The sequence below is a fragment of the Bos grunniens genome, chromosome 6 (genome assembly GCF_055505025.1).
Source record: "Bos grunniens cultivar Pamir isolate PY7600 chromosome 6, Bosgru_T2T1.0, whole genome shotgun sequence".
Taxonomy (NCBI): domain Eukaryota; kingdom Metazoa; phylum Chordata; class Mammalia; order Artiodactyla; family Bovidae; genus Bos; species Bos grunniens.
This window is the reverse complement of record NC_141170.1, coordinates 70960394-70985931: the sequence shown is the minus strand read 5'-3', so window position 1 is coordinate 70985931 and position 25538 is coordinate 70960394. Positions and strand designations below refer to the sequence as shown.

The 25538-nt window shown below is 35.9% G+C and overlaps 1 protein-coding gene across 1 annotated transcript in view; it reads right to left on the bottom strand.

Moving 5' to 3' along the window:
* LOC147370853 (uncharacterized) overlaps window positions 1-25538 on the bottom strand; it is a 73927-nt gene that overhangs the window by 9654 nt on the left and 38735 nt on the right. Inside the window, exon 2 of the transcript XR_015166208.1 lies at window positions 6574-6638. The gene's annotated coding sequence lies outside the window, so the exon portion shown is untranslated. The remainder of the gene's footprint in view (window positions 1-6573; window positions 6639-25538) is intronic.

Here is a 25538-nt window from a genome sequence, read left to right as displayed (position 1 = left end):
ATAATTCATTGTGTACATCTCTGATTATTTCCTTAGGGTGTATTCTTAAAATGGAATCATTGGGTCAAAGAGTATTGGTGTTTTGATGATTTGGGTAAATGTTGCCACATTGCCCTACAGAAAGTTTCCATATATTTGTATTCCCACAAGCAGGATATTAAAATTGCATTTCTCTAATTGTAAGTCATATTGAGTATTTTACTGTGTTCATTAACTATTTGTAGTTTTGGAGATTGCTTGCCTGGTTTTAGAGTTGTACCAATTGGTAATTTGCTCATTGTCTATTTCGTTTTTTATTAAGAACTTAATTTTTTGAGTGATATATAGAGCAAATTGTTTTCCAACTTGCCATTTGACAGTTGATTTTATATTCTTAAGGTCTATATATTTGTAATGTGTATCTACTCAAACTTTCTCACTTTTTCTTATAACTTCCTATAATAATAATTATTTTAATGTCATGAGATTATATATCTGCCTGTGTTTTCTTGTTAATCTTCCATTTTGTTATTTTTATTTCCATTTTATTTTGTTTTAATTTTCTCTGTAACTACTCCTTATGAATTCTAATATTTATGAAATTTATGGGGAAAATTAAGGGAGAAAAAAGAAAATTAATTCATAGAGATCCTTACCAGAGTACAGTATCTTTTCACATTTATGACTGTGTTTGTATCAGAGAGTAAGAAAGGGAGAACCAGAATATCTAAGATATAGCTTTATAAGTTTAAAGATATAACCTTCATAGTTAATTTAGCAAATACTTTGGTGTCAGCCTTCATTTTTATCTAGCAAACTACTTGTTGGAGGTTAGACTGAGTCTTGTAATCATTTTTAAAGGATTACTATCCTCTCAGAGGGCTTTTCTGGTGGCTTAGGGTAAAGAATCTGCCTGCCAACGCAGGAGATGTTTGAGTAGGGAAGATCTCCTGGAGAAGGCAATGGCAACCCACGCCAGTATTCTTGCTAGGAAAATCCCATGGACAGAGAAGCATAACAGGCTACAGTCCATGGCATTTCAAGAGTCAGGCATGACTTAATGACTAAACAACAACCATTCTGTCAGAAGCCTGCTGATTTTTCCTAGCAGACAAAATCGAGTCTGACAAAAAGTGAACATGGTAAAGATCTCTAATACAGCAGAAAAGACTTTCAATAACTTCAATACAGAATGCTTTGATTTTACTCCATTGGTGGTATTCCCTATAATATTTCAATGTCTAAATAAAATTGTATTGCATTTCTTTTTCCTCAGCAACTTTATATCAATCAACAGCTTCTTTCTGATATTTTTTAAACAAAGTCACATAGAAAAAAAAATGGGTGTGACTAGTTCTTAGCAATGGGTTTAATCCACTGTAATAATACAAAATCCTTTTGATTAATAAAACTAGTATGAAATTAAGATGAGAGACACAATCACAATCAACTGGACTTATTTTATGTTAAACTTAAGTACTTTGAAAACCTGACTTATAAAAGCTTCTACTAATCGATATTTTCATTATTTACCAAGATCTATGGATTACCTGGACTTCCCTGGTGGCTCACTGGTAAAATATCTGCCTACCAATAAAGAAGACATAGGAGACCCATAATTCAATCCCTGGGTTGGGAAGATCCCCAGAAGGAGGAAATAGCAACCTACTCTAGTGTTCTTGCCTGGAGAATCTCATGGGCAGAGGAGTCTGGCAGGCTGCAGTACATAGAGTAGCAAAGAGCTGGAAATGAATGAACAATTGAGCACACACACACATGAATTACCTAGTATTTACAATTAATTCCCACATAATAGCACTATTTTTCCTTCAAAAGGCACCCACATATTTACAAACTAGAGTAATACCATGATAATCTGTCCTTGCCATTGAGACAAAAGTTAAGCAGAACTTACTCCATTTCTAATAGTTTTCCTGATATCCTGATATTGCTGCTAAATTCCAACTCTGTTTTAATTTTGAATTTGATGTTTCTACCTGATACACATACAGGCATAACTTGTTTTGTTGTTGTTGTTCTTCTTCTCTTGTTTCATAGATATTTTATTTTTTTCAAATTGGAGTTTTGTGAAACTCTGTACTGAGTAAGTCTATGTGCACCATTTTTTTCAAAATTACCTCACATCATGTCTCTGTGTCATATTTTAGTAATTCTCACAGTACTTCAATTTTTCCATTATTTTTATATGTGTTATAATGATCTGTGGTCAATGATCTCTGATACTACCATTGTAACTGTTTTGGGGTGCCCATGAACTGTACCCATGTAAGATGCAAATTTAGATAGATGTTGTGTGTGTTCTGTGTGTCACCAACAGGCTGTTACCTTATTTTTCTCTCCCCTTAGGTTCCTTATTATTTCCAGAAACACTAATCTATTGAAGTTAATAACTCTGCAATGGCCTCTAAGTGTTCAAGTGAAAGGAAGAATCTCATGTCTCTCACTTTATATCAAAAGCTAGAAATGATTGTGCTTAGTGAGGAAGGCTTGGCAAAAGCCAAGCTACTGGGCAATTGACCTCTTATATCAGTTAGCCAAGTTCTAAATAAAATAAAAATTTCTTGAAGGCAATTAAAAGTGCTAGTTTAGTTAACACATGAGGGATAAAGTGAAACAGCCTTACTGAAGCTATGGAGAAAGTTTAGTGGTCTGGATAGACAAACAAACAGGCCATAACATTCCCTTAAGTCAAAGCCTAGTCCAGATCAAGGCCCTAACTCTCTTCAACTCTGCAAAGGCTGAGAGAGGTGAAGGAGCTGGAAAAGAATAGTTGGAAGTTAGCAGAGCTTGGTTTATGAGATTTGAGGAAAAAAGCTATCTCCATAACATAAAACTGCAAGATGAAGCAGCAAGTGCTAAAGTAGAAGCTGTGACCTGTTATCCAGAAGATCTAGCTAAGATAATTAATTAAGATGGCTGCAATGTGGATGAAACAGACTTCGGTTGGAAGAAGATGCCACCTAGGATATTCATAGCTAGAAAGAAGCCATTTTCTGGCCTCAGAGCTTCAAAGGACTGGCTGACTCTCTTCATAAGAGCTAATGCAGCTGATGACTTAAAGTTGAAGCCAGTGCACAATTACTATTCTGAAAATCCTAGAGTTTTTAAGAATTATGCTAAATATATTCTGTCTGTGCTCTATAAATGGAACAATAAAGCCTAGATGACAGAACATCTGTTGCCAACATGGTCTCCTGAATATTTTAAGCCCACTGCTGAGACCTACTCCCCTTTCAAAGAGATTCCTTTCAAAATATTACTACTTACTGACAATGCATCTGGTTACCCAGGAGCTCTGATGGAGAGACACAAGGAGATAGATGTTGTCTTCATGCCTGCTAACAAAACATCCATTCTGCAGCTCACAAGTCAAGGACTAATTTTAACTTTCAAATCTTTTTACCACTTATGTTTCATATTGCCATAGGTATGATTCCACTGATGGACTTGGACAAAGTCAAATAAAAATTTCTGGCAAGGATTCAGCATTCTAAATAGCATAAAAACATTTTTGATTCTTGGGAGGTAGTCAAGGTGCCAACACCAGCAGTGCCTTGGAAGATGTTTTCCTGCAAACTTTGGGCATTCAATAATTCAGTGGAGGAAGGAATGCAGATGTGGTGGAAATAGCAACAGAACTGAAATAAGAAGGGGAGCCTGAGGATGAGAATGAATTCCTGCAATCCTGTGATCAAACTTCAGCAGTTGAGGAGTGGCTTATTACTAATGAACAAAAGAAGTGCTTTCTTGAGATGGAGGCTACTCTTGGTGAAGAGGCTATGAAGATTGTTGAGGTGACAACAAAAGATTAAGACTATGATATAAACTTACTTGATTAAATAGGATTTGAGAGGATTGATTGAAATTTTGAAAGAAGTTCTATTGTAGTTAAAGTGCCATTAAACAGCCTTGAGAAATAGTTCATAAAAGAAGGAATTAATGTGGCCAACTTCCTTGTTGTTTTAAGAAATTTCCACAGTCATCCACTCTTACAATCACTATCCTACTCAATCAGAAGCCATCAACATAGAGTCAAGACCCTCCACCAGCAAAAGGATTATGACCCACTGAAGGCTCAGATATGCTTAGTACTTCTTAGCAATAAAGTATTTTTAAATTAAGGTGCATACGTTGATTTTTTTTGAACCATAGTGTTATTATTACACTTAATATACTACAGTGTAGTGTAAACATAATATGCTCTGTGAGGTGGGGAATGAATGACTGGCTTGATTGCAATATTCATTTTATTAAGGTGTTGTAGAACTGAACCAATACTCTGTCTGAGGTATGCCTGCATTTAATTGTTACGAAGCTTGTTGTCTGTTCATCATTCTGCTTTCTAATTATCAGGCATCTAATTTTCTATTGTGAAAATATATACATAAATAGAAGGAAACAATACAATGAGAAAGACTAAAGATGTCTTAAAGAAAATTGGAGGTATCAAAGGAATATTTCATGCAAGGATGGGCATGATAAAGGACAGAAATGGTAAGGACCTAACAGAAGCAGAATAGGTGGCAAGAATACATGGAAGAACTATACAAAACAGGTCTTAATGACCTGAATAACCACAATGGGTGGTCACTCAGCTAGAGTGACATATTCTGGAGTGTGAAGTCAACTGGGCCTTAGGAAGCATTACTACAAACAAAGCTAGTGGAGGTTATGGAATTCTAGCTGAGCTATTTCAAATCCTAAAAGATGCTGCTGTTAAGGTGCTGCACTCAATATGCCAGCAAATTTGGAAAACAACAGTGGCCAGAGGACTGGAAAGTGTGAGATTTCATTCCACTTCCAAAGAAAGGTAATGCCAAAGAATGTTAAAACTATAGTACATTTGGGCTTATTTCACATGCTAGCAAGGTTATGCTCAAAACCCTTGAAGCTAGGCTTCAACAGTATGTGAACCAAAAAATTCCATATGTACAAGTTGGGTTTTGAAGGGGCAGAGGAGCCAGAAATCAAATTGACAACATTCAGTGGGTCATGGAGAAAGCAAGGGAGTTCCAGAAAAATATCTATGTCTGCTTTATTGACTCTCAAAAGCCTTAGACTGTGTGGATCACAAAAAAAATGTGGAAAAATTCTTAAAAATATGGGAATACCAGACCACCTTACTTGTCTCCTGAGAAATCTATATGTAGGTCAAGAAGCACTGGGCATGGAACAACTGACTGGATCCAAAATGGGAAAGAAGTACCACAAGGCTGTATATTGATTGTCACCCTGCTTATTTAACTTCTATGCAGAGTATATCATGCAAAATGCCAGACTGGATGAATCACAAGCTGGAATCAAGATTACCAGCAGAAATATCAATAACCTCAAATATACAGATGATACCACTCTAATGGCAGAAACAGAAGAGGAATTAAATGTCTCTTGATGAGAGTGAAAGAGGAGACTTAAAAATCTGGCTTAGAACTCAACATTACAAACACATACACACAAAAAGAACTAGGATCATGACATCTGATCCCATCACTTTATGGCAAATAGAAGGAAAAGAGTGGAAACAGTGACAGATTTTATAAAGCTATGCCAAACCTAGACAACATATTAAAAAGCAGATTTTACCAACAAAGGTCTGTCTAGTCAAAGCTGTGATTTTTCCAGTAGTCATGTACAGATGTGAGAGTTGGACCATTAAGAAGGCTGAATGCCAAAGAATTGATGCTTTTGAATTGTGGTGCTGGAGGAGACTCAAGAGTCCCTTGTACTGGATGGAGATCAAACCCGTCAATCCTAAAGGAAAATAAACCCTGAATATTCATTGGAAAGAATAATGCTGAAGCTGAAGCTCCAATACTTTGGCCACCTGATACGAAGAGCCAACTCATTGGAAAAAATCCTGATGCTGAGAAAGATTGAGGGCAGGAGGAGAAGGGAGCAGCAGAGGATGAGATGGTTGTAAGGCCTCATTGGCTTAATGGACATGAGTTTGAGGAAACTCCAGGAGATAGTGAAGGACAGGAAGGCCTCGAGCACTGTAGTCCATGAGGTTACAAAGAGTTGAACATGACCTAGTGATTAAACAACTAAAATAATATATGTTTATGTGGTACAACTTTGAATTTCAGTTTAAATCCTCTTATTCCAGAATGTCAGAAACACATCCTTACTAGTGTCTATAGGATGAGAGCTACAATAAAACTATACCATTTTTTAGGACCAACTTATACCAGGAGGCATAATGCATTAGATGGTTTATTTAGTTGTTGGCTTAGAGCAGAGAGTTGAGATAATTACTTACAGAGGGTTAATTTTGATAGATCAGTGAAGAAATAGATCAGAGTGTGTGATCTAGGAAGACTCTATCAGACATACCTTGCATGTCATCATCTATAGGACATAGAATGATACAAGGAGGAAAGAAAGTGAAGCTCCATGAGTATAATCTTTCTTCATCTTTAAAATGAAAATGTTGAATGAATGATTCTAGAATAGTTTCTAAGTAGCCTTGCACTTTGTGAGGCTATGACAAAGTCAATGATAAACTACCATTTACTTCACAAATGGAATATTTCCATCTCACTTTAACACTGAATTCGGTGGTCTTTAACTCACATGAAAATTGTACTGGAGCCCAGAGCTTTAAACTTTTTTTTTTCATATCTATGCATCTTCAAAACCTAGAAAAAAATAAACATTTTTTATTTAATACAAATGTAAAGTATGAGGTATAAAAGCTTATGTTATACAATCCAATCCAAGTGGAAGAATGATTTTCCTCCTGCACTGGTAAAGCAATCTATGTTGCAAGTTTCCCATTTGCTTCAATATCTGATATGTCATAAAATTTTGGATAGAGTTTGCACATGTTCCTTTATATAGGCTTGCTTTGGGTTAAATCATCATGCTAAAAAGATCACAAAGGGCGGGGCCTCTTTTGAAATAGGAGATCTGCAAAATGTCATCAAGGATTCCCTTCTTCAAGAGGTTTGATTCAGCAGTTAAAGCACTAATTGGTCCTTAAAGAGATTATTACCTTCAGGGCTGCAGGTGATTATGCTGTTTCATTCTCAAATATAATAGGAATGTCACAACATTTGAAATTACCTGCCAACTCTCAGACAATTCCATAGACTCTGAAGCTGACATCTAAGCAATCTGGACACAAACAGCTCATATTTTATGGAAACAGTACTCCAAAGCTTATCATTGTTTATTTTTAATAACTAACAGAGATTAAAGTTTTACTTACCTCCCAGCCCCTTTATGGAAATAGATTAACTGTAGAAAGACACATTTATTTCAGAAGAAGTTAATTAAATTTGGGTCTGTGAAATTATTTTAATAATCTAGATATCACTATCTTCCACAATTTTCAAAGTTCACAAACTTTTATTAATAAGCATAACCTTCTTTGGATACAGTATTGATATTTCCTCTCATTTCATAGGATTTGAAGAGTCTAAGAAACTTTATAAAAGTGTCATGCTTCTATGAGCATGTCACAGAGAATACATATTTTATGATTATGGTGAAATTTATTTTTTTGCATGAAACCTAGTGTCAGCTCTGTAGCTTTCTAAACTGCAATAAAGTCATCACAGGGGAATATTTATTATCAGCTCTATTGGTCTTATTTCCTCTTAAGGAATCATTAGGCAATGGAAGAGCTACTAAGATACACATTTCACCTTTTTAAAATTATGTATGCATATAAATGATGTATATTACTGATCTTAACAAGAATCACTGTATTAAGGCATATTCAAATAGTCTTGTAATAATGAATGAATATATAGTAAAGAAGCCAAATATTAGAGCTGAAAATAAAGCTAGAAAAATATTTGTTCACCTCTCATTTTAGGAACAAAGATGTTGAGACCACCATATTACCTTTTTATCTCCGAAAAGAGGGGCATTAAACCTTCTGAGAAACTGTTTTGCATGGTGCTGAAATAAAATGTTGTTTTCATTAAAATGTAAATGCATCAGCAGTTCCTTTTTTTTTTTTTCCCCCTTTTTTAAATCTGTGCGAAAATCTTTAGGGCTTCTAAACACTAAAGGGAAAGTTTTGGTTTAGACCAGTGTTCAGTCTAGTTCAAACTTGAATGGAATTCAACTTCACTTACTAAGGAATTTCTTCATAGTGACTATCCTAATAGAATAAATTTTACTTTGCTGGATTCAACTGTCTTAAAATTTCCTGGTTCAAACAACTATGTTACTTGATTAAAAAAATATTAAAATTTAAATATATATAAATGCAATAGCATTTATATGCTCTTGTCTTCAAAGACTGAAGACAAGAGTGTTTGCCTTAAAATTTTCTAATGCAGAATGGATAAAATTCAAGTAAATAGGTCAAATATACACTAAATATACACATTGAAAGTGAAAGGATTAGTCACTCAGTCGTGTCTGACTCTTTGTGACCCCATAGGCAGTAGTTTCCCAGGCTCCTCTGTACATGGAATTCTCCAGGCAAGAATACTGGAGTGAGTAGCCATTCCCTTATCCAGGGGCTCTTCCCAAACCAGAGATTGAACCTGTGTCTCCTGCTTTGCAGGTGGATTCTTTACCATCTGGGCCACCAAGGAAGCCCCAAAATTCATTATGCCCCCCTTAAAAATATCCTTAATCATATAAAACTGAAGTGTCACCCAATTTGAAAAGGTTCACATATTCCTATTTATGATCCACTGAATTCCTGAACCCAAGCTTATTAATCTCCCATTATTTTATTTCCTTCTGCAATTCAAACAGAAATTTAATGCTATTCTAATGGAATGTACTGTCTTGAAAAGTGTTTTTTCCACTCTTGCAGACTGATCTGATTAACAAAATAATAAAAGGGATACAAACAAACTGAATGAGGTCTATGAGACATGATATCAAAACAAAAATATTCAAACAGGAGTGTAAGTTTAGCAAAAGTATAGACCAGTGGAACACAAAGGGGAACCCAGAAACTAACCAACATATGAAAATTTTATTTATAATGTGTGTCAGGCTCCCAATTTAACTTTCCCCCTCCAAATAAATACTGATTAAAACCCTCTTCATTGAGTACATGTGCATGTACTTTCCCTAATCATATGTCATACTACTAGGCATCTATCAGATTTCTATACATGTATGGGTCTGTCTCTTCTTTCTGTTTTGTTGGTCAGTTCTGTTTTTTTTTACCTCTACATACAAACCTTCAAGTTGCAAACTTTGAAAGATGCAAACATGTCCAATCACTTAAGTTAGTTCAGGTATCTGGTGTACCTTGTCAGGCATGAGAATTCTTTACAAGTGGGTGTGCTTTATAGTATAGGACTGTATAGAGTACAGTAGTACAGTAATTTTATTTCAAGCCCAGGATGTCCAGAAGCAAGCATAAAAAAGCACTGATGTAGCTGGTACTGCTAGGAAGCACCAACTGATAATGATGGAAAAAAGTGAAAATAAATAGGAGAGTGGAGCGAGGTAAAAAGATGGTAGTCATAGCTTGTTTTTATAATACTGAACTCCTTGCCGTGCAACAGGAGGAGCTTACTAATGAAGACCTGATGGAATTGCAGGCACAGAGAAAGGATGAAGAGAGACAAGAGGAAAAAGTAACTGAAAAACCGAAGAGATTCGTGATGCAGGAAGTGCCTAGGGGATTTTCTTTATTTGAGGAGGCACTGTTAGTGTTTGAGGCCCAGGACCTGGATGCGGAACAGTACACAAAGACTGCAGCAGCCGTTCAGAATGCATTCCAGTGCTACCCTGTCATCTATGATGAGGGAAGACCTAGATCATTTCGTTCAAGAGGCAGACAGAATTGAATCCAACAAGGAACCAGAACCTGTGAAATCAACATGAGACATGAGTGAAATTGCAGCTTTCCTTCTGTCTCTTATTGCTGACAGTCCTTCACCTCTACCGTCTCCCACTTCCTCTCCCTCCTCCAGTCAATGATTCTTGCCCGTTTACTCATTGCCAGCCCTTGTATGCCAGCTGTTGTACTGTACTACTAGACTTTTCAGGCTTCTATACTGTAATATCAAAAACACCTATTTTTTGTATTTGTTTTTTATATATGCATTATTTATATGAAACCTATTACAGTACAGTACTATATAGCTGATTGCGTTAGTTGGGTACCTAGGCTAAATTTGTTGAACTTATAAATGAATTGAACTTACAAACGCACTCTCTGAACAGAACTCATTCTTATGTAGGGGACTAACTATAACACGTTATGTTACTTAAGAGGCAACCTGAAAAACTGATGCTGCATCTCCACTTTTGTTGGTCTTTTCCAGGCTATCCTAGTTGTATACTTTTTCTTGTAAAATGTGTTCATCTTGTTAAGTGTCACAAAAATCCCTGCTTGGATATTTATCAGAAATGTTTTGTTGGTCATGAATGGTGTTCTTTGATCAGTTGGGGAAAATGATGCTGTATAATATTAAGCCTTCTAAACATGAGATATTTCTTCAGTTTCTGAAGTATTCTTTGATGCCTTTCAGTACATTATTTTATTATTCATTATAAAAAAATTCTTGTGCATTAGTTGCTAAATTTATTCCCAAGAGAAATAGTTTTATTGCTATTGTAAATTATATCATATAATCTGTTTTTCAAATATTTGTTGCTGATATTCAGAAATAAAATTGGCTTTTTAAATCATATCCAGTGAGCCTTCAGATCTTCTCAATTATTTATAATGAACTGCATATCTCTTTGTGTTTCCATGTAGAAAATCATTGATGACAAATAATAAGTTTTATTTTCCTATTTTTTGTTTCCAGTGTATTTATCTAATTTTATTTTCTTACTGGACTGTATAAAGCCTCCAGTGCAAAACTAAATACAAGAGGAAATAGAAGGTATACTTCTCAACTTTAGAAGAAATGCTTCTAATGTGTGCTCATTTAAGTTGTTGCTAATCAATATTTTAAGTTGAATGTGTAGCACTTACCAAATTATAAAAGTTTTCTTTGGGAATTCCGTTGCGGTCCAATGGTTAGGGCTTCATGTTTTCACTGCAGGAGGCTCAGGCAGTTTCTATCCCTGGCCAGGGAACTAAGATCCTGCATGCTGCATGGTACAAGTTTTCTCTTTCATTATTTTCTTTTATTTCAATCAACAGTTAACATGTTGTATTCAATGAGAAAGGAGCAGTTTCAGTATATTGAGATGATATACCAATAAACAGAATAGGCCAAATGCCTTGTCCACCTGAAACTTACATCCCAGAAGACCTAGTTCACAGTTTCTTTGTTGATTTGTTTTGTTTTTCCTAATTATGAATACATATAGAATTTTATAAGAACCTTTTTCTCTATCTACTGACTTGATCACGTTTACTTCCTTCAATCTCTTAATGGAGTTAATAACATTTAAAAGTAAAATATTTAAAAATTCTTGCATAGCTAAGAAAAGCATAGTTCAAAACAGTTACTAGGAAGACAGGGAAATAAAGGTCTCAGAGTCTCTAAAAAAAAAAAAAAAAAAAGAAGTGTTGGCTTTTTAAAAATACATCACAAAATTTGACTTGCTGATACAATGAGATCAAGAAAATGACCTCAGTAGATCTGGGAGAGAGTCACAGAAGGATTTTCCTGCATCATTTCAATGCAAGTCCAAATTAACAGATACTGTATGATAATTCTTTTATGATAAGGAACAAATGTGTTTGTGGTGTGTCTGAGCATGCATGCATGCAGGACTTCTAGGACAATATTGCAGATTTCAGAATCATTCTGATTCATTAAAGCAAATATTAGTGGCCCAGTCAAGAGTTATTGACCTGGGAAAATGTTAAACACAAGGACTTATCTCTACACCCCTGATCCTCAAAATAAGATTTCACATCACTTCTCTAGAAGACCATTCCCTACTCTTCCTTTTCTTTGCTAAACTACATTTTTAACCTACTTTTATTCCAGACTAAAAGAGCTCACTGTATGATGACATTAACTTACCAATTGACTTGTTTTCTAATTTGTGATATTGGAAATTTTCCTGAATTTGTTTAGGAGATCTGCATCTATATTCATGTATCAAGTAAGCCTATAAGTATCATTTCTCACATTATTTTTCTAGTATTGATAATCAAGGTTATATTAGCCCCACAGAATGAGATGCAGAGTATTCAGTCTTTTTCAGAAAAACATTATTGATATGAACCTGGAAAATTTGGGACATATATGCTTTAAAGCCTGGCCTTTCTTTGTAGAAAAGATGTTAAAATATGACTTCAAAAACTTTAATAAATATAACAATATTATCAGGCTCTCAAATTCATCTGAAGACAGATTGGATGTTATCTAACAAGTTAGATTTTGTTATAACTATCTTATCAAATATATCACCATAAACTTTGATAGTATTTTAAATTAGCCTTATAATGCCTGGTACACTGTAGTTCAGTTCAGTTTAGTCGTTCAGTTCAGTCGCTCAGTCGTGTGCGACTCTGCAATCCCATGAACCGCAGCAGGCCAGGCCTCCCTGTCCATCACAAACTCCCAGAATCCACCCAAATCCATGTCCATCGAGTTGGTGACGCTGTCTAACCATCTCATCCTCTGTTGTCCCCTGCTCCTCCTGCCCTCAATCTTTTCCAGCATCACAGTCTTTTCAAATGAGTCAGCTCTTCACATCAGGTGCCCCGAGTATTGGAGTTTCAGCTTCAGCATCAGTCCTTCCAATGAGTACCCAGAACTGATCTCCTTTAGGATGGACTGGTTGGATCTCCTTGAAGTCCAAGGGACTCTCAAGAGTCTTCTCCACCACAGTTCAAAAGAATCAATTCTTTGGCGTTCAGCTTTCTTTATAGTCCTACTCTCACATCCATACATGACCACTGGAAAAACCATAGCCTTGACTAGGCGGACCTTTGTTGGCAAAGTAATATCTCTGCTTTTGAATATGCTATCTAGGTTGGTCATAACTCTCCTTCCAAGGAGTAAGCGTCTTTTAATTTCATGGCTGCAGTCACCATCTGCAGTGATTTTGGAGCCCAAAAAAATAGTCTGACACTGTTTCCCCATCTATTTCCCATGAAGTGATGGGACCGGATGCCATGATCTTCGTTTTCTGAATGTTGAGCTTTAAGCCAACTTTTTCACTCTCCTCTTTTACTTTCATTAAGAGGTTCTTTAGTTCTTCACTTTCTGCCATAAGGGTGGTGAATCTGCATATCTGAAGTTATTGATATTTCTCCCGATGTCTTTTAGTTGCTCAGTTGTGTCCAACTCTTTGCAACACAATGAACTGCAGCATGCCAGGCTTCCTTGTCATCACCAACTCCCAGAGCTTACTCAAATTTATGTCCATGGACTCAGTGATGCCATCCAACCATCTCATCCTCTATCGTCCCCTTCTCCTCCCACCATCAATCTTTCCCAGCATCAGGGTCTTTTCAAAGGAGTCAGCCCTTTGCATCAGGTGACTGAAGTTTTGGAGTTTCAGCTTCGGTATCAGTCCTTCCAATGAATATTCAGGAATGATTTCCTTTAGGAAGGACTGATTGGATATCCTTGCAGTCCAAGGGATGCTCAAGAATCTTCTCCAACACCACAATTCAAAAGCATCATATCTTCATGGTTCAGCTTTCTTTATAGTCCAAATCTCACATCCATATATGACTACTGGAAAAGTCATAGCTTTGACTAGATGGACATTTGTTTGCAAAGTAATGTTCTGCTTTCTAATATGCTGTCTAGGTTGGTCATAGCGTTTCTTCCAAGGAGCAAGTGTCTTTTAATTTCATGGCTGTAGTCACCATCTGCAGTGATTTTGAAGCCCATGAAAATAAGTTCTGTGACTGTTTCCTTTGTTTCTCCATCTATTTGCCATGAAGTGATGGGACCGGATGCCATAATCTTAGTTTTCTGAATGCCGTTTAAACCAACATTTTCACTCTCCTCTTTCACTTTCATCAAGAGGCTCTTTAGTTCTTCTTCAATTTCTGCCATAAGGGTGGTGTCTTCTGCATATCTGAGGTTTTTGATTTTTCTCCTAACAATCTTGATTCCAGCTTGTGCTTCATCCAGCCCAGCATTTCTCATGATGTACTCTGCATATAAGTTAAATAAGTGGGGTGACAATATACAGCCTTGATATGCTCCTTTCCCAATTTGGAACCAGTCTGTTGTTCCATGTCCAGTTCTAACTGTTGCTTCTTCACCTGTGGACAGATTTCTCAGGAGGCAGGTAAGGTGGTCTGGTATTCCCATCTCTTTAAGAATTTTTCACAGTTTTTTTTTTTTTTTTTGTGATCCACACAGTCAAAGGCTCTGGTGTAGTTAATAAAGCAGAAGTAGATGTTTTTCTGAAATTTTCTTGCTTTTTTGATGATCCAACAGATGTTGGCAATTTGATCTCTGACTCCTCTGACTTTTATACCTCCAGCTTGAACATCTGGAAGTTCACTGTTCATGTACTGTTGAAGCCTGGCTTGGAGAATTTTTAGCATTATTTTACTAGCATGTGAGATGAATACAATTGTGCAGTAGTTTGATTATTTTTGTCATTGCTTTTCTTTGGGATTGGAATGAAAACTGACCTTTTCCAGTCCTGTGGCCATTGCTGTGTTTTCCTAATTTGCTGGCATATTGAGTGCAGCACTTTCATAGCATCTTCTTTTAGGATTTGAAATAGGTCAACTGAATTCCGCCATCTCCACTAGCTTTGTTCATAGTGATGCTTACTAAGGCTCACTTGACTTTACATTCCAGGATGTCTGACTCTAGGTCGGTGATCACACCATCGTGATTGTCTGGGTCCTGAAGATTTTTTTTTTATAGTTCTGTGTATTCTTGCCACCTTTTCTTAATATCTTCTGCTTCTGGTAGGTCCATAAAATTTCTGTCCTTTGTTGAGCCCATCTTTGCATGAAATATTCCCTTGGTATCTCTAATTTTCTTGAAGAGATCTCTAGCCTTTCCCATTCTATTGTTTTCCTCTATTTCTTTGCACTGATCACTGAGGGAGGCTTACTTATCTCTCTTTGGTATTCTTTGGAACTCTGCATTCAAATGGACATATATTTCCTTTTCTCCTTTGCCTTTTGATTCTCTTATTTTCTCAGCTGTTTGTAATGCCTCCTCAGACAGCCATTTTGCCTTTTTCATTTCTCTTCCTTGGGAATGGTCTCGATTGCTACCTCTTGTACAATGTCATAAACCTCTGTCTATAGTTCTTTAGGAACTCTATCAGATCTAATCCCTTGAATCTATTTGTCACTTCCACTGTATAATCTTAAGGGATTTGATTTAGTGGTCTTCCCTATTTTCTTCAATTTAAGAGTGAATTTGGCAATAAGGAATTCATGATCTGAGCCATAGTCAGCTCACGGTCTTGTGCTTTTTGACTGTGCTGACCATCTTTGGCTACAAAGAATATAATCAATTTGATTTTGGTATTGACCATATGGTGATGTCCATGTGTAGAGTTTTCTCTTGTGTTTTCTGAAGAGGGTGTTTGCTGGGACCAGTGTGTTCTCTTGGCACATCTCTGTTAGCCTTTGACCTGCTTTGTTTTGTACTCCAAGGCCAAATTTGCCTATTATTCCAAGTATCCCTTGACTTCCTACTTTTGCATTCCAGTCCCCTATCTTGAAAAGAACATCTTTTTTTTTGATGTGAGTTTTAGAAGTTCTTGCAAGTCTTCATAGAACCATTCAATTGTAGCTTCTTCAGCATTGTTGGCTGGAGCACAGACCTGGATTACTGTGATACTGCATGTTTGGAAACAGAGATCATTCTGTTGTTTTTGAGATTGCATCCAGGTACTGCATTTTGGACTCTTTTGTTTACTATGAGTGTGGCAGGCCACTGCTGACCCAGACCGTCATAGGAGATACTCAAACACAGTTCGGTCTCCGTCTCTGTGGGGTCTCTGGATCCTGGTGCGCACAAGGCTTGTTTGAGCCCTCTGAGTGTCTCTGGCGGGTAAGAGGTTTCATTCTAAACATGACTTCACCCCTCCTACCATCTTGCTGGGGCTTTTCCTTTGTCCTTGTACATGGAGTATCTTTTTTTGGTGGGATCCAACATTCTCTAGTCGACGCTTGCTCAGCAGCAAGTTGCGGTTTTAGAGATCTCTCAGGAGAAGAGGAGCGCACATACTTCTGCTCGGCCATTTTCCAGGTTAGGCCACACTATAGTTAAGATGTCCTTTTTATGTATAATGTTACTGACTTGTGAATTCTTTTCTTTTTTTCCTGGTTGGTATTTTAGAGGTTTGTTCACCATTTTCAGTCTTGCCACCCAAAATCAACTTTTGTCTTGATTACTTATTTCTGTGCTACTTAAAATTTCATATTTTATTGGTATCTTATTTTATTCTTTATTAGTTTTCATTAAACTTTTGTATTTATTGTATTTATTTTATGCTACCACCACTATCCATTCTGTTCCACTGTACACAGACTTGAGTTTAATCTTTGACTCCTCCTCATGACCTACCCATATGCATATTTCACCTTATAAATGTCTCTCCAATCTGTGCTCTGCTCTCTTGTATTCCAAAAGGGCCTTTATAAATACCAATTCTTCACATTGACTTCTCCTTTCCCCCTTCACTCCATTAACTTCTCTTCAACCAGTAAAGATTGCCAAAAAAAAAAAAAAAAGATTGCCCTGGAATCTAAACCATTTCTTCAAGTATTTATCATACTTGTAATTTCTCATTATTTTGTGAATTATTTGATCAATACTCTCACTAGACTTAAATCTTCAGGGGAATGGAAACCCAGTCTGTCTTGCTCATCATTTATAATACTAGAATTTGGTAATCAATCATTTTATTTTAAATGAATAAATAAATCAAAACATAGGCAAATTAATTTGACTACTGGATAAAATTATAGACACTCAGATTGGCTCTATAAAATATATTTTAATTCAAATAAATTTTAAAAAATGCTGTATTCGGGAAGTAGTTTATCAGTCAGTTGGCAGAAATATTGACAGAGAATATTCCAGAACCAAATGATGATTACATGGGTTTGTCTTATGATTACTCCAATTTGAATATATTAGGATAAGCATTAAGCAAATAATAATAATAAGTAACTAAAAATGGAATAGAAACATTTGCAAATTTAGGAATGGTTTAATTTATTCCACTCAGAGTATTTGATATGGTGTGTATTTTTCATTTATTGAGAAAGTAATTACACCCACTATATATTTATATTATATATATGCTGACAGAAATGTGTAATCCCTTTGTGCAGCCTATTAATTTAAAAAGTTATTTCATTTTATTTCTGATTCAAAACTCTAATCATTGGTAGATACTAGAAGATAAACTATTGGTGTGGCTTGTATGGTTTTGCTGTGCATTCTCAAAAAAAGTTACCATTAGAAACATCAAAAGTGATACATCTATAGAACTAGACACACTCTACTGATAAAAAGAGTAGAGGGTATTTTGTTTTTATATATAAGACTCATTCTTAAATCATTTTTAAGGTAATTGAGAAACGAAATCAAAGTAAGAGTTATAGTAGAGTGTATAATCGGAGAAGGCAATGGCAACCCACTCCAGTACTCTTGCCTGGCAAATCCCATGGACTGAGGGGCCTGATGGGCTGCAGTCCATGGGGTCTCTAGGAGTCGGACATGACTGAGCGACTTCACTTTCACTTTTCACTTTCATGCATTGGAGAAGGAAATGCAACCCACTCCAGTGTTCTTGCCTGCAGAATCCCAGGGACAGGGGAGCCTAGTGGGCTGCCGTCTATGGGGTCGCACAGAGTCTGACACGACTGAAGCGACTTAGCAGCAGCAGAGTGTATAATGAACAATGGGAGTAATGGATAATGTTTAGAAAATCTCAGGAAGATTGTTTTGATTTCCTGACTTATGTCACAGCCTTTGGGAAATCTCTAAAACTCTCACAGGATCATGATGCAAGTGAAATAAACTCCTATACTTTAAAATGTTGTGAATGAAATTGTTAGGTTACTTCTCTAAAAAAAAAAATCAATAAACCCTTTTAATAATGTGGGTCTAGCTATTACCACACTAGTATTTGGAAAAAAAAATGTTACCTAAGGGAATTTTTTATTTTTTCCTTTTCTTTTTTCTATTCTAAACACTTTTGAAATAATATATACTGGCTTTTCAAAGATCATAAAGCATTCCCTCCATGTCTCATGCCTGTTTCTAGAACTAGGGAAATTAAAACAGGCCAATACAGTAGTACAATTTATTTATGAAAAAAAAGTGAAGATTGTATTTCATATAATCAGATTACATGCAAATTATAAGCCAATTGGCTTATTGAATAACCTATGACCTCTCTTTTTTAACAGCAGAGAATGTGACTTTATTTTGTGAACATAATTTAAGTTCTATTTCTTAACTAGAAATTGCTTACTCTTTCAACATAGAAATTATTGTTGTATTTCAGGTCCTAAGTCATGGATGAATAATGGTATCTCTATAATTCCACTTAATTAAACCATTTACTTTCTTTAAGTCCATGTTACAATTGATAATTCCATGAAACTAATTCCATGGGCCACTGCCCTCATTGAAAATATGATCTAGAGAGAGTGAGACTTATAAACAATTAGAAAAAGATTCTGTTTTGAAGAATGGGTAAGGGCTCTCAATAAAATGTGAATGTTGTGACGACAGAATTGGAAGCTATATTGTGGAAAAGTTTCATAAGTGATTGATTCAAGGAGAAAATTAAGATGAGGAAGTATAAAGATATTCTAGGTTTTTTTTTCTTTTTCACTTTAAATCTAAATTAGATCTTTTCATTTTTTTATTACTACATCAACATCTCCAGGATAATTAAAACTAGACACCAACATATATTTTTTTAAATGATTTTAATATTTTACTATTTTGTTAGACTGTAAGCTCAAAGAGAAAATAGATCAGGAAATTATAGTTCCTGCTATAACCTTGATTCTCACACATTTTTGACAAACAAATATTGAAAAAAGAAAGAAGCTAAAGTATCTAATATTTAACAGAATATTACTGATTAAAAGCTCTAACCAACACAAGTATATAATTGTGCTTTATAATTTTTGGTTCATTTATTTCCATGTGTTGTATTATTTGTTACATAGCATGTGGATCAATAAATTATAAATTATAGGAATATTTAGATGCCTTTTATGAAGAAAACTAACAACAACAACAAAAAAACTCATGACTGCAGTCTTGATTACCATTTCTTCAAGAAATTACCTCTTCTGATGCAATGATGATAAAAAGCAAATTCCATCATAGTAAGTCTAATAATAGTTATTTACCTTTTGGAGTATTTGCTATGGTTCTGCCATCAGTTTGGTTCAGTTCAGTTCAGTCAGTCGCTCAGTCATGTCCGACTCTTTGTGACCCCATAAACCGCAGCACACCAGGCCTCCCTGTCCATCACCAACTCCTGGAGTCCACCCAAACCCATGTCCTTTGAGTTGGTGATGCCATCTAACCATCTCATCCTCTGTCGTCCCCTTCTCCTCCTGTTCCCAATCTTTACCAACATCAGAGTTTTTCCCAATGAGTCAGCTCTTCGCATCAGGTGGCCAAAGTATTGGAGTTTCAGCTTCAACATCAGTCCTTCCAATGAACACCTAGCACCGATCACCTTTAGGATGGACTGGTTGGATCTCCTTGCAGTCCAAGGGACTCTCAAGAGTCTTCTCCAACACCACAGTTCAAAAGAATCAATTCTTTGGCCCTCAGCTTTCTTCACAGTCCAACTCTCACATTTATACATGACCACTGTCATAATTCTAAGAATTTTACATCAATCAGTTGAATACTCACACAATTATAATAACTTGGTAATATGATTCTTCTCTTACAGATGAGAAAACTGAAATATAGATGACTTAAATTATCTACAGTCACCAGCTATTCAGTGATTGAACTCAGATTTGAACCCAGAATGATGGATTCCAAAGTCTGTACTTTGCATTATTATATCATATAATTTTATAATTAAAGTAATGGTAACTATAATGATGACCATAGTTATAAGCAAATAACATTTATTGATCATTTATTTTCTGTAAGCTATAATGCAAAATGCACTTTTTTTTGCATATTTTGTCAATGAAAACACAAAAATCTTAAAATAGTGTTAATCTTATTATCCTCACTTTACTAATGAAGAAGCTAAAGTGTAGTGTGCTCACATTTACACATATAGTAATGCCAAAAGTCAAAAGGTTAATTTCATTTGAGTTAATGCTAACATAATTTTTAGTTAGTAAAATATGCTCCTCAGAAATTGAAAGAATTCCTAAAACTGCACAAAAATATTGCACCTTATTCTGAAGTCAAGTGCTAACTTAATACCAAATACATCTACCTTGATAAAGGTATAGCTTTATATCAATGGCAAAATCATATCCTTTTTAAAAAGGAATGCAGGCTACATGTAATGAGAACAAATATTCCACTTTCCAGTTCCTTCCAATGTATACTTTAACACTCACATACTTGCATGCACACATAAACCTGGTGAGTGCATCTCTAAATAATTAACATGTATGTGAAACATAATTTAATTTTCTATTCATTTCCTCTAAAAACAATTCATTTACTTATATTTATATATTTTAATTTGTTTTGATGGAATAAGAAAAGCTTAATGAAAAAGTAGATTTAAAAAATAAAAGGACAGGACATAAAACCAAAGAAGCAGATTGTAAAAGATATTAAAAGTTTTCTCATTTTAATATCTCTGATATTTCAGTCACTCTACATCTCCATCAGTTTTTTGCAAGTCACTCTATTCTATTTTCAGAAGGTTGTAATTGGTACAAATGTCTTCCATATTAAAAATTTAAATCTTGATTTCTTAGTTTGTACATTTTATATAATTCTTCCCTTTGGGATAATATAAAACAATATTATGCCTTCTTCTATGACTATTACCTTGTTAGGTAGTTAGAATAGGAAACAGGAGTCCAGAATGGTGGTGGCTAAAAGACAAGGAAAGGAAAAGCCCTCGAAAATAGAACAAAGGAAGCTCCAAGGACTGGAGTGAGGATGTCAGGTAGAACACACAGCACTCCTTGCTATCCCAACTTACATAGGGCAGGTCCAGGGGGAGGAAAAAACATATAAAAAGAGGAGCCAAAGGGCCAGGGGTCTCTCTCTCCGCCCCCCCACCCCCCACCCCCGCACGCTGGCACTCTTCCCCACTCTCTTCTCTTCGCATCTTTGGGTCAGCATACCCTCATGCCTTGCGTGAGGATGGATTTTCCTGCTGTTTTCTAAATAAAATAGAGCTGTAACATGGAGCTGTAACACTGATCTGTCTAAGAGCTATAACATGGTCTGTTCGAGACCTGAGAGCTGTAAGATGGTCTGTCCAAGAACTATGACACGCTGAACTCTCTAAGGTCCGTCGCTTCAAATTTTTGTTAAGATGAGACAGAACCAAGGAGAATACACTCACCTGACAATCTTAAAACTAATTTTTTCCTCTTGAAAGTATCACTCCCAGTTTTTTAGCTATGAATTTGAGCCCTCAGTTTTACTTCTCCTTTCTATCTGGAGATTCTGTGACTTTACTTTTCTGGTCCCAGAATTAAAATTCTACACTGTAGTCATACTTTTAGTTATGAATATATTTGAACAGATGAATAATACAACTGACGAACAAGAAATAACAAATAGGAAAGAGCAGATGATAGAGCTCTGAATTGTGCCATAAAACTACAGTGTCCAGAATGTCATTGTAGAATGTGTAATGTCTACTATTCATTATAGTTCCTCCATTATGTGAGTCTCTTTTTCTTTAATCCAGGGTGACTGACTTGACCAAACTGAGATGGCAACATCATTTGAGCTGGAAATCTGGGTCTCGATTTCATTCCTGCACTTTGAAGTCCTGTCTAGAGCTCAGCTGAGCTGCAAAGAATTGAACTGAGCTGAGCTGCAAAGAACTGAACTGAGCTGAGCTGCCAGGTGTGGGACTAACCGATTAAGACAAGTCAGAATAAGAGGGCAGTCAAATCTTTAATTGCTTCCTGAAATAATGTAAGGAAGAGGCTAACCTTAAAAAGGCTTGGACTTTTCCTTTTTCCTTGAGGGCCGAGGGCCAGATGGATCAACACAGATCTAAGGGGTCACCTCATTGCTAGAGCCCCAACCAAAAGTTTCTTGTAGTTTTGTGGACCTGGAGTTCAAGCAAGTGGTGGAGGTGGAAGGGACACAGAGGAGACAGACAAAAGTGTTAAGTACCGAGTCAAAGTGGAAACATGTCTTCAAAGTGTATTTTTCCTGTCTTGCTCTACATAGAGGTCTTGCCAAAGATCTTGGCTTCTGCCTTTAGATAAAGAGGCCTCTGAATGGAGGCACCAGGGCTAGAAATGCAGATAAATTCAAGAGCATCGTGGGGCCTGTGCCCTTGACCACAACTCACTTCAAAAGCTACAAAGCACTGGCTGTAACCCAAGTCTGGTGCTTGAAGGGCACCTTTTCCCTCAGGCTCATCAGGCAATGTCTTTATAATTGCCTATGATGGGGACTAAAAAACCACATGCAGATTTTTGGCAGGGGTATGTAAACAAGACTAAGATAGCCGACTAAAGGAAGAGAAACTGCCTATGGTGAACATAAATGAACCAGCCTCCAGCCAAACTGGCTGCAGGCTAAACTGATGCTTGAGTAGTGCAACTGAACTCAGCTGAGCTTGATGCAGGTTAGCACCTTCCACCTAAGCCGACTTCAATTTATCAACCCAAGAAAGGATAAATTACATGAGTGTTTTTGGCTTCGGTGTGGTTTGCTTTGTTACACACATGTGAAAGTAAAGTGACACAGACAATCACAAATCTTAAAATATAATCCACTAATTTATTTACAACCACCTAATCATACTGTTATCCAGGGTTTATTTTCTTGGTTTTATATTTCCAAAGCTATTTTAATATCAGTGTTCCATGGCTTTCATATATTTGTTTCTTAAATTTCTGTGGTTTTTACTAACTTCAACATCACTTTAGATACCTTCTTAATTTTTTTGTTGTTGTTGTTGTTTGCTTCTCATATTTAACTTATGCAACTTTTCCCAGCATTCAACTTTTCCACCACATCTTCCCTCCATGTCTCAGGGAAAGAGATAAGTTAAATAGAAAAACATTATACAATATATATTTCCAATGTTATAGCATATGAGTCCAAACTTGTAAGTAAATAAATATTTTACACATTTGCATATCAGGGAAATTCAAAGATGAAAATATAGGGAAAAAATAAGTTCATCTCAAAAAAATAAAGTTCTCTGTCTTAGAATAAGAAAGTGAAAGTGAAGTTGCTCAGTCATGTCTGACTCTTTGCGACCCCATGGACCATAGCCTACCAGGATCCTCCATTCCTGGGATTTTCCAGACAAGAATACTCGAGTCGGTTGCCATTTCCTTCTTCAGGACATCTTCCTGACCCAGGGATTGAACCTGGGTCTTCCTCATTGTAGGCAGACGCTTTACCATCTGAGCTACCAGGGAAGTACTGAGGTCCAGAAAGAAAAGAGAAATGGCAAGCATATAACTTAAACCTTGGCCTTGTGAACATGATATATCAGCAGTCTTTCAAAACTTGTGATTCTGATGGTAGTGCATTTTGTGGGACAGATTGTCACGTGTCCCACATGTTGTTGGGCATGAGAGAGCCATGAAAGAAATGAGATGGAATTCAGTAAAAATGAAAAGATCATGTGTGCATGCTAAGTCGCTTCAGTTGTGTCTGACTCTTTGCAACCCCAAGGACTGTAGCCTGCCATGGACTACAGGCTATGGACTGGCTATGGACTACAGGCTATGGACAGAGGACAGCCTCCTCTGTCCATGGGATTCTCCAGGAAAGAATACTGGAATGGGTTGCCGTGCCCTCCTCCAGGAGATCTTCTGGACCCAGGGATCAAATCTGTGTCTCTTATATCTCCTGCATTGAGAGGCAGGTTCTTTACCATTAGGGCCACTTGGGAAGTCCTGTACATGATCTTAAATTTGGAAGCTTGCCTACAGTAGTAATATTTGCAGATTGTCTAGGCTTAATCCCTGTTTCAGTACTCATTTTCAGCAAAATCATAGGTCAATTCTTTATCTTCTTCACTTTATTTTCATTTGTAAAGTGGAAGTGATATTAGTACCAGAGGGTTACTATGATGATAAAATGTGATGATACATTCAGAGAGCTGATGCTAAAAGAAATGCTGTATCTGTCTTTCATGCTTCTACTTGTGTTATCTTCACTGGCTGTAGGTTCTTGATGGCAGGGACTCCTCTGTTCAACTTGAAATCCCTAGGGTCCTGTCAGATGCTGCATGCTTCTTAAATCTTTATGGAAGGAAGTAAAGAGAGGAAGAAAAAAACAAAGAGTGATGAAAAGTAGCAAGGGAAGTGGTGGAAAGAATTGAAGAACAAAGGGGAAAGAGAAAGAGATTTGGCAAAATTAATACAATTATGTAAAGTTTAAAAATAAAATAAAATAAAATAAAAATATATATATATTTTGCAAAAAAAAAAAGAATAGAAAAAAGAATTGTGATTCCAGAATGACTATGAGAAATATCAGTATGTTTATTCAAGTGCTTAACGCTTGAGTTAGTCAAAATTGTAAACCACTAATGAAATCATTGAAGATAAAGAGAAAGAACTTCATATATTGGTAGATTCCTGTGATCTTTGTTAAATAATTTGGGATTATCAATGGGAGAACGGAAGAGTAGACATAAACTTCCTAGCTCTTTGGTTTGGGACTAGGACATAAAGCAGTGTATATTGGATCAATTTGCAAGAGCAGTAGGTAGGTCAGGAGGAAATACACCTATCATTCCTCCCAATATTCTTACTTTACTTGCTCAATTTATATCCCACACCCAATCATTATACTTCCTTTTGCCTACACAATTATTCTCAGTTTTGACAGGGATCATTTCACTAATTTTTTAAACCAATCAAACTTTGGTTTGGAGAGTCTACCTTTTTAATAATTTATGCTATTTTTCATTGTTTTCCTTATCTTTCTTTCAAAATAACTTGCTGTTATTTTACTACCTTCTTGCAATGGATGATTAGATAATTTGTCTTCCTTTAAAAATATATATATATGTATTTGAAGGTAAATATCTTTTCTCTTCATGACCCTAATGCTTTTCCAAAATTATATTTTTATTATATATCAGCTCAAAATACTTCTAATTTCAGCTATGACTAAGCATTCAGTATAATTATAAACTGTTTGACTCATGGGTTATTTAGCAATGTATTACTTGATTTCCAATCATTTATCAAATAATTTTCAAATTATATATTTATTATTGTTTTTTTTGGCTAAATATTCTAATGTCAGAGATCATAGCCTAATGGTTTCCATTTTCTTAAAAATTGTTTGAAACATGTTTTATTTTATATGCATTTTGAAATAATATTTTTGCCTTTTATTGGACACAATAATTCAATTCTCCTTGCCAATCTAATAAGAAATATATTATTGTAATTATCCTATTATTCACATTTTACAGGAGATAAAATTGAGACAGAAAGATTAAATAATTTACCCAAATTCACATAGTTTATAAATGGTGAAGCTCCCAGATATTAGGTCCAG